This window comes from Neofelis nebulosa, chromosome 4, assembly GCF_028018385.1.
Source record: "Neofelis nebulosa isolate mNeoNeb1 chromosome 4, mNeoNeb1.pri, whole genome shotgun sequence".
Classification (NCBI taxonomy): domain Eukaryota; kingdom Metazoa; phylum Chordata; class Mammalia; order Carnivora; family Felidae; genus Neofelis; species Neofelis nebulosa.
Genome location: NC_080785.1, coordinates 81,084,420 through 81,094,935, shown reverse-complemented (window position 1 = coordinate 81,094,935; position 10,516 = coordinate 81,084,420). Strand labels below are relative to the sequence as shown.

The 10,516-nt window shown below is 35.3% G+C and overlaps 1 non-coding gene across 1 annotated transcript; it reads right to left on the bottom strand.

Moving 5' to 3' along the window:
• Positions 1 to 500: 500 nt before the first annotated feature.
• LOC131511224 (U6 spliceosomal RNA) lies at positions 501 to 603 on the bottom strand. Its single transcript, XR_009261424.1, has one exon. It is a non-coding gene; the product is annotated as a U6 spliceosomal RNA (small nuclear RNA).
• Positions 604 to 10,516: the final 9,913 nt, after the last annotated feature.

Below are 10,516 nucleotides of genomic sequence, written 5' to 3'. Positions count from 1 at the left end.
AATGCTAAAATTATCCACCACATTTGTTAACATAAATGACCTCTCTGTTGTACATTTTTCCCTTGAGATATTTCTAATAGCAAAAATCAGGATTAGGTTTCTTGAAAATAGATTGATATATTTTGTAAAAATAATACGCAGACTAGAGGACAAAAAGAATTGAAAACGTATTTGTCAAGTTTGCTAGGATTGTAGGTATTTGCTCTTCAAAATTATTCTTAACTTTGTACTTTCATACACTTCTACTTTTAAAAACTTACTATCATTATTAAAGCAAGGGTCTAAACGATCTCACCCAAATCATATCACCGATAGATATTTTAAAGACATATGTATCATTCAAATGATTTCTCTTTTAACTTATTCCTTTATTCCAGACAAGCAAAGGAAATAGAAGAATAGAACCATATTCAACAACAATTTAAACTATTTTATTGTAAATTCTGAATTAAAAATTTTTGTATTTATTATTTATTTTTAGGGTTTTTTTGTTTGTTTGCTTGTTTATGGCACACTTCATGAATTTGGAAGTCTTCCTTGCAGAGTCCATGATAATCTTCTCTATCATTTTAATTTTAGTATATGTGCTGCTGAAGCAAGCACTATTTATTTTCAGTTTTATGGAATTATTACTAATACACAATTAATCAATATAATCAAGATTTGATAATTATTAAGCAAATTTTATTCATTTTAATGAGAAGAATGGATATTTACTTTATTTTATGCAGACATGGATTAATATGACTTGTTTCAACAATCATCCAGGATTCAGCCTCAAATTTACTCCTCTATTTCATTGTCATAAATGTCAGCAGTAAGCAACATATCTCATATTTTAAAAAATAAATAAATGGGAATGAAAATTATTCTAGCAGAGATATATCACCCAATTATTTAAATTCTTTCTATGTTGTATGCCAAAATAATATCGTGATCTTTTAACCAAATTACTTTTAATGATTTATTAGCTGACGACTCAATTAGGTCCTCCTTTAATTTTGTTGAAAGCAAACACTGGAAACCACTTGAATTGTAAAAGCATTTGTTACCCAATCATCAAAGTCATGTACATCTTCAACTTTGGGGAAGTTTAAAAATAGGCTACCCCAAGAGCTATCAAGTTTCCTAGTTTTCATTCAAGTGTCTGAGTTAAAGGAAGTTTCTTAGGCAACGGTTTGTTTCATGGTTTCTTTGTTTGGTGCACTGGGGATTTTTACATATAATGTCAAACGCACCATAGCAAAAGTCAAAATGTGTGAGCATAAGTGGAAGAGGATGATGGGGAAAAGAGAACTGGTATAACACCTCCTTTGGAAAATATCTATTCTGGTCTTCTGTCCATATCAAATTGGATTATTTGTTTTTTTGTTGCAGTTGTTGAGTTGTACGAGTTCTTCACATATTTTAGATATTAACTCCTTATCAAAAATGTCATTTGCAAATACCTTCTCCCATTCGGTAGGTTGCCTTTTTTTTTGGTTGATGGTTTCCTTCACTGTGTAAAAGCTTTTAGTTATCAAAATAGTAGTAGTCTCAATTGTTTATTTTCCCTTTTGTTACACTGACTTGAGAGACATCCAAAAAACTGTTGCTAAGGTTGATGTCCAAGAGTTTTCTTTTAGGAGTTTTATGGTTTCAGAGCTTACTTTTAGGTCTTTAATCCACTTTGAATTTACTTTTGTGTATTGTGTAAGAAAGTGATCCAATCTCTTTTTTTTGCATAGAGCTGTCCAGTTTTTCTAGCAACATTTATTAGGGAAAATATCTTTTCTACATTGTATATCTTTGCCTTGGGGCGCCTGGGTGGCGCAGTCGGTTAAGCGTCCGACTTCAGCCAGGTCACGATCTCACGGTCCGTGAGTTTGAGCCCCGCGTCAGGCTCTGGGCTGATGGCTCGGAGCCTGGAGCCTGTTTCCAATTCTGTGTGTCTCCCTCTCTCTCTGCCCCTTCCCCGTTCATGCTCTGTCTCTCTCTGTCCCAAAAAAAAGAAAAAAAAAAAAAAAAAACGTTGTATATCTTTGCCTTTTTGGCCATAGATTAATTGATCATAGAGGCATGGGTTAATTTCTGGGATCCCTATTCTATTGATCTATGTGCCTATTTTTGTGCCAGTACCATGCTGTTTTGATTACCATAGCTTTGTAATATAGTTTGAAATCTGAGATTGTGATATCTCAAGAGTTGTTCTATCTCAAGATTGCTTTGACTATTTGGAATCTTTTCTAGTTCCAAAGAAATTTACAGATGGTCAACAGACACAAGGAAAGAAGATCAACATCACTAATCACTAGTGAAATGCAAATCAATACTACTGTGAGATATCAACTCATACCAATCAAAATGGCTAGTATTAAAAAGACAAGGCACAAGACAGGCTGATGAGGATGTAGAGAAAAGAGAACCTTCATGCATTGTTGGTAGGAATGTAAATTGGTGCAGCCACTATGAAAAGGAGTATGGAAGCTCCTCAAAAAATTAAAAATAGGAATACCATATGATCCAATAATACCACTACTGGATATTTACCAAAAAGAAAAAAAATAAGAAAAATGGAAACACTAACTTGAAAAGATACATGCAACTCTATATTTATTGCAGCATTATTTACAATAGCCAAGATATGGAAGCAACATAAGTGTTCATCAATAGATGAATGGAAAAAGAAGGCAATGTCATTTAAAACACTGTAATTTCAATGAAGGAAGCACATCATCTTCCCTAATGCTTAAGCACATAATTTAATATTAATTTTATTATTTATTATAATGAAAGGAAGATGTTATTTGAGGGTTTTTCTAAGCATAATGTAGTTGCATGGATGAAAGCACATGGCTTTCCCAAGTATTTATACACATATGTTCAAATCACTTGTAAATTGATGAAAGGAAGATGTTTCCTGACACCCATACCATGCAAAAACTACATAAATAACAGATCTGTACCTCTAAACAACACGAATACACCACACATAACACACACACACACACACACACACACACACACACACACACCTCACACCAAACCATATACTAACATATACTAACCATATACTAACCATATACTAACTAACCATATACTAACCATATACTAACACACAACATATATACTACATACCCCATCCATACATCACACACAGAGGACACACAACACATAATCACACAGACCACACATAGAAATACTACATGCATACACAAGACATAAACCACATAACATCACACAGAGTACGGAATATTATTCAGCCATAAAAAATAATGAGATCTTACCATTTCCAACAACAGTGATAGACCTAGAGGATATTGTGCTAAATGAATTAAGTCAGACAGAAAAAGACAAATACCATATGATTTATCTTATATGTGGAATCTAAAAAAACAAAACAAGTGAACAAACAAACAAAAACAGTAACAGACTCAGAAAACAAACTGGGAACTGCTAGAGAGGAGAGGGTCAGGGATGGGCAAAATCAGTGAGGAGGATTAAGAAGCACAAACTTCCAGTTATAAAATAAATTAATCATAGGAATGTAAAGTACCACACAGGGAATTTATAGCCAATAAAATTTCAGTGACTTTAGTGACGGATGGTAACTACATTTATGATGAGCATGTCATAATGCATACAATTATTAGTTCATTATGTTGTACACCTGCAACTAATACAATATTGCTTATCAACTATGCTTCAATTAAAATAAAAGGGGGGAAGGCATAACATCTTACCTGCAAGTGTGTTCTCACACACATTTTAGCCAAGACTACTTATGAAAGTTCAGAATTGGAGCTAGAAAGTGACTTCCTTAACACTGTCCATACCTGGACACTGTCCATACCTTGGGATTCATAAAAGTATGTTTGCCATGGGAAAATATCTCTGAGTTTAAAGAGCATTGTCATAGGTCATAAAAAAGTCATGGACAGTGCTTCTAAAAGTAAAACAAAACAAAAACTTTTATAGAGAGATGCTGAAAAGTGTCAAGAAACTAATTAGCCGCTAACATGTCAACATCATCTCTCTTCACTTCTCTCCCTGATCTTCCGGAAGCCTGTACGTTGTCCTCCCTGAAAAGAGTCTAAACTGCATCAGTTGAAATCTGTTGTTCCTTAGATGAGCTTAGTTTGATCCAAATAGCAGCCCTTCCACATGAAAAAGATTCTCAAGTTTAAAGGGTTAGAAACTTCAGAGATCTGGCATTTAGCTTACTAGAGTAGTGGCAAGTAGCCCTCATGAAGCACGAGAAAGATGATATAAAGTTTCGTAAATATTGTCTTCAGTATTATTAGAGTAGGGACTAGTGCCTTAATATTCTAAATATTAATGCCTTCTCACTGTGTTCAAAATACAATAGTATGCTGACGCATACTTACACACTGTCATGCAGTGTATTTAATCTATTACTTAACATGTTATACATTAGTGCTTGGGGGAAGATTGCATACAATTCCACGTAATTTTTGGTATTTTTTTTTAGCAAGCTGAATTATGGCCTTCTCTGTGAATAAAAACTATTACCAACAACTTAACTTACTTAAAACAAAAGACAATCTGGGGGCACCTGGGTGGCTCAGTCAGTTAAGCATCCAACTCTTGGTTTCGGTTTAGGTCATGAACTCCTGGGTTTGTAAGATTGAGCCCCACGCCCAGCTCTGTGCTTACAGTGCAGAGCCTGCTTGGGGTTTCTCTCTCTCCCTCTCTCTGTGCCTCTTCCTCTCACTCTCTTTCTCTCTCTCAAAAATAAATAAATAGGGGCGCCTGGGTGGCGCAGTCGGTTAAGCGTCCGACTTCAGCCAGGTCACGATCTCGCGGTCCGTGAGTTCGAGCCCCGCGTCAGGCTCTGGGCTGATGGCTCGGAGCCTGGAGCCTGTTTCTGATTCTGTGTCTCCCTCTCTCTCTGCCCCTCCCCCGTTCATGCTCTGTCTCTCTCTGTCCCAAAAATAAATAAAAAACGTTGAAAAAAAATTAAAAATAAAAAAAATAAATAAATAAATAAATAAATAACTTTTTTTTTGAAGGCAATCTGGAAAGCATTGGTAATAAGTTGACATATACATGTCGAAGTATTTAAATGTTTTGGTGTCAGGTAAGATATGGTAAATTAAACAGAGATGGAAAAATGAACAGAAAATTGCATAGATGCTATGCATGGCAACAATGTGTTTTATTCAACTCTAGATTTAATAATATTTTGATTTAAGGCTTAGACAAAACTCAAATCTCTTAAATTGGGGCTCACTGGCAAATGTGAATTCTTTTTCATTCTTCCCTTAAAAATTAGTTGTGATTTATCATAGTGTATTCAAGGGGCCATTTGTACATTTAATAGCTCTTATTAAATCAGAAACACCCAGACCATTTCCTTGAAAATACATATGGGTGTAAATACTAATGGAAAATGTTCTTGGCAAGTTAATTTCAGAGCTTGCCAAACCCCAGACATCTTAGAAATGCTTGAAGATGTTATAATGAACAAAACATACTACCAGTTCACTGAACCTTGGAGTTATGTGTCAGGAAAGCAGACAAAATACCAAATATGTTGTCATGCTTTCACTAAACCAAAGCCGTTCTCATGTGGTTGAATTCCAACCGAAGGCTTCTTCCATTTTTTAGCTCAGCTATGGGATGTATTAGTGTGACAAAACCAATGGCAGGTTCCCATAGGACTTGCCATCAGTTGTTCATAATGATCTCTGAAGTAGGAATGTGCATGCATTTTTTGGAGACTTCCATAAAAGGACAAGGTAACTCTTAACGGGTCTTCTAAAATTTACGTTGGGGGGTGAATTTCCTACCAGTGATTCTTGGAAATTTTTTCATTAGAAAGAAATTAGTAAAAACACATGTTATATATATTTGGGGGGGGGGCAGGAACTTTTAGAGTCTTATCATTATATTCCTCACGATGGACCCCACAGGGTTGTGCAACTCTCCTACTTTTACATAGCACCCTGTGGTTCATGATGCTAAATGTGAACACATGAGTAATAGTTCTTCTTCTACCTGGCCAGAGACTATTTTCTCCTTCAACTCATTACCTAAAGCCTATACGTAGATAGTCATTCTTTGAGATGAATTAAGATTAGACATATATTTCCAACACTACATCAAGTCCTGGATAGCTTATGTGTATATGAGGAATTTCACTTTTACTTGAGAACAATCCACACTCCATCATCCATAATTCATTATACAAAACTGGTTGGGAGAGAGGGGACTCTAGAACATATGGAAATTACTTGATGAATGTTTTGTTTTTAGTGTGCTTACATTTGGATGCCTCTAAACTGAGATAATAGAAACTCTTTCTTAGGGTTCTTTGGAGCAATTACTAACAGAATTCTGGCAGTCCAAACTAAGGAAGACAGAAGGGATAAAGAGGCAAGTAAAGCTAGCAACATGCAATGCATTCTGATTGAGAAATATCCAAAAGGCCGGGCCACAAGTGGAAAAATCATTGGAACACCATGAGGGCAAATGTTTTAAGAAGACAAGAATTCTAATTAGCCTGGATGGGAAACTCAGCATGAGGCTAAATAGTTGGTTTGATGTTTAGAGTCATTATACTGGACGGTGTCAGTAAGATTACACAATACCATTATGATAACACAAATGTTAAACAAATCACCCATCTCAGAATTTCCTAAACAGCGTTTTACAGCTTTTGGAGAGATTTTTTTTTTTTTTTTAAATATTGTAGTGTTTTTCTTTGTTGGATTCCCTAATGAATTTAGCAGTCTTTATACTTAGCAGGAAATCTGGACTGATCATTTGAGGCCTGTTTTCTTTATCCATTGTGGAGTACGGGTTTACTTTTGGACACCTAATAAATCATGATCTAACATCTAAGAAACAGACTTATTGCCACATTGCTAAATCAAAGTGGAAAAAAACCAGAATAAATAACTGGTTTATCTTTCACCTATAGGATAGTAATGAACCAGAAGTGATATTCTCTAGTAATGATATGCTAGACTCTATTATTGATGTTAGGACCCTGATCTTACTATGTAGAGTTAGTAATGGATTTGTATTTGAAAATGTTAAGCCCTGCCTTGTTTGTAGCTCACCAAGGAATACGACCATATGCGATGCTTTTCTATTTCAGGCAATGCCCCCACTGCTGGATAGATTGCTGTTGACAGCTTTTGACCAGAGGGAGCCATTAGATTTTGCTGGCTAGCAAACAATTACAGCTTTGATATGAGCTACAAGGTAAAGATGAAAAGGAATACCAATGCAGAAAAATATGCTAGCTCTGTGTGGTCTCTAGACCCTTCTTGTGCAAATGAAAAATTATTTAGATGTAAAAACTAACAAAAGAAAACCAAAGAGAAAAAAATAAATCCCAAACTTTTCATGATTCTAACAGGTAGATTGAACACTTGAAAGAGACTTGTAAGAAATAGGATAGAAACTTCATACCACTAAAAAGGAATTCAAAGGATTTGTTTGAAGATAACGAAATGTTTTGATTCATGCTATTGGTGGGAGAGTTTTAAAAATAATTTCGACATTTGGAAATACACTGATTTTGTTCCTAGTACTGTAGTCTTAACGACAGCAGTTGTATCTTATACACAGTGACGCAACAATATATTTAAGCTGATCAAGCTTGTGGATATTGTCAAACAACAAGGTAACAAGAAATATTTGTATTATTTAGACATTGCTAAACCTAAACATAAGATAAATCAGTAGTTTCTTAGTTCAAAAATGCAGCTTATACTTAAAAAAAAGGCAAGAACTATGACAAATTTAGGACTCCATGGATCTTGTAGTTATGAGAAAATCAAATTAAATGTTTATATGGATAAGCACACCTTCAACAGAATAAAAAAATATACTTAGATTCTGAAGTGAATCTTAGAAAAGATAAAAATGCTGACTTCTCTATGGGCAGTGCTCTTCGTACTGAGACTTTTATGCATTGGAAGTAAATAATCAGTGATCCATGACTTAAATTTCAAAATATAAAGGTTGTGATATCTAAGGAAAATGAAACCTTGTACTCTTTTACTATGATAAAGGAAGTGCAATATTCTTTTATAAATGATCCAAGGAAATAGACTTGGTAATTTGCCAAGGTGCTAATACACCATTTAATTTTTCTTTTGTTTTTAACTATCCAGATTAGAATCACCGCTTTTTTTCCTCTGGATGTTTTTGTCAATATCTATCTAACACGAATGGAGTAGAAACTGACTTCTTCAACAGAACATATGTAGTTTGGGTTTAGTGTATTAGCTAAAAATGTATAGTTTTGCAATATTGTACTGCTTTCAAAAGTGGACACCTTCTATAAATACAAGCCAACCTCCTTTTGGAACAAACACATGTTAAATATTTTGCCCCCACATTTTCTCTTGCAAGATTTCTGAAATGATGTTAAATTGTTTTAACACGGTTAGTGCCCTCTTCAGTTAAGACCAGTAGTCTAGGTTTTGGAAATAAAAACATGATTATGGTACAACCGACATGACACCTAAAATAGATATTCTTCCCTGAATCGAAAGGCACTATTCAATACACGTAAGTGACAAAATGTAACTTCCTTTATAATAATGTGGTGACAGATAGTAATGATTCTCTCACTCAGGTCTGGAAGCCTCCTTCAGTGGACCCTCTTCCTTCAAATTTGAGGTTCATGAAGGTCTGGCTGTCTGGCATGTAGAACTACTAAGCAGATAATTTCATTCTAATAGGGATATAGAGTTTTTATTTTCCAAGTATATTATTTTTTTCAACTTGGTTTCTACTGCCCTATCTGTTAAAAGAGAATAATAATACTTAATAAATCGATTATTGGGAGGGTTATAAATCACTTTGTACAGTATCTGGCACATGGTAAGTCCTCAAGAAATGTTAGCTACTTTTAAGATGGTTATTGTTTTCACACATTTTTTTAGGGCTCAGAGTTCTTGTCATAACATTAAATGAGCAAATTATTGAATTTAAAATCAGTCAATCATCAAGTGAAAATGTTATGAAAAACATGATTAAATCTCTTTAAACATCATGATATTTTCCCCCTTTGCTGCCATGTATCTAATTGCAAATCTTTTTTTTTCTTTTCTCTGTACAAAAACATCTTAAAAATTTCAAAGCCCTAAGATGTATACTATCACAAGTAGCAAATTATTAATGTTCTCCAAAATAATTGAATTCACAATAGCGTATAGGATATCCAATAAGTAACATACATATTGATAGAATTCCTGCAAGTGGATTTAAGAAAGTACAACTAAATAAGAATCAAAATTATTTGAAATTCAATACATAAAAGCACTCAGATATTTTAAGAGGATGATTTGGAAAAAGGAAGAGATGATTTTGAAATGTTAAGAGTAAACAGTCCCATTTTAAAGAATACTAAAAAAGAAAGTCAGCAGGGCATTATATTGGACTAACAAATATTATGTTGATCATTGCTTGGTTTTATATCTGGGCATTTAAAAACCTCTCTCCACTTTGATGTCTGAATTCTTGATCTCTCTTCATCCACCCTTTTCTCTAACCTGTTCCTTCTCTATTTTTTTCTCTTTTTGTAGTCTAAATAGTATTGACCCACATTAGTCTGAGAGACACACTTCAAAAATTTCCTCCCCTCCACCCCCCACATGCTGTCTATCACAAACTCCTGCTGATGCTACTTAAAACTATTTCTGAAATTGTTCTACTTCTCTCGGTCTATACTACCTTCCTTTCTTGCCTGGACAATAGCAACAACCTTCAATTTAGTGTTTCCTAGTCTCTTCTTGATCCTTTTCATCTTGTCTTCTCATAATAGAACAAAATCATAAAACAGAACTGACTGCAATATGCCCCTCCTCAAAATCATTCAATTGGTTCCCTACTGCTGCTAAAGAATACAAATAGTCTTGCTGAGGTCACCTCCCATCAGATCCATTTCATCATCTACTCCACTCAAGCCAACCTGGCTTTCTTCCTATCCCTAGAAATATCCACACTCCCTCTTTTCTTAGAGCTTTAATATCTGCCCTTTTCTGTATCCAGTAGGCTCTTCTCCCAGCTTCCCAACTGTGCCTCAGGAAATCGTTATTTATTATTTTTTTTTTAATTTTTTTTTCAACGTTTTTTATTTATTTTTGGGACAGAGAGAGACAGAGCATGAACGGGGGAGGGGCAGAGAGAGAGGGAGACACAGAATCGGAAACAGGCTCCAGGCTCCGAGCCATCAGCCCAGAGCCTGACGCGGGGCTCGAACTCACGGACCGCGAGATCGTGACCTGGCTGAAGTCGGATGCCCAACCGACTGCGCCACCCAGGCGCCCAGGAAATCGTTATTTAAATAATTAAACCTGGGTGCCTGGATGGCTCAGTCAGTTAAGCATCCGACTTCAAATCGGGTCATGATCTTGCAGTTTGTGAGTTCAAGCCCTGCGTCGGGCTCTGTGCTGACAGCTCAGAGCCTGGAGCCTGCTTCAGATTCTGTGTCTCCCTCTCTTTTCAACCCTCCCCCACTCACACTGTGTCTTTCTCTCTCTAAAAAATAAAT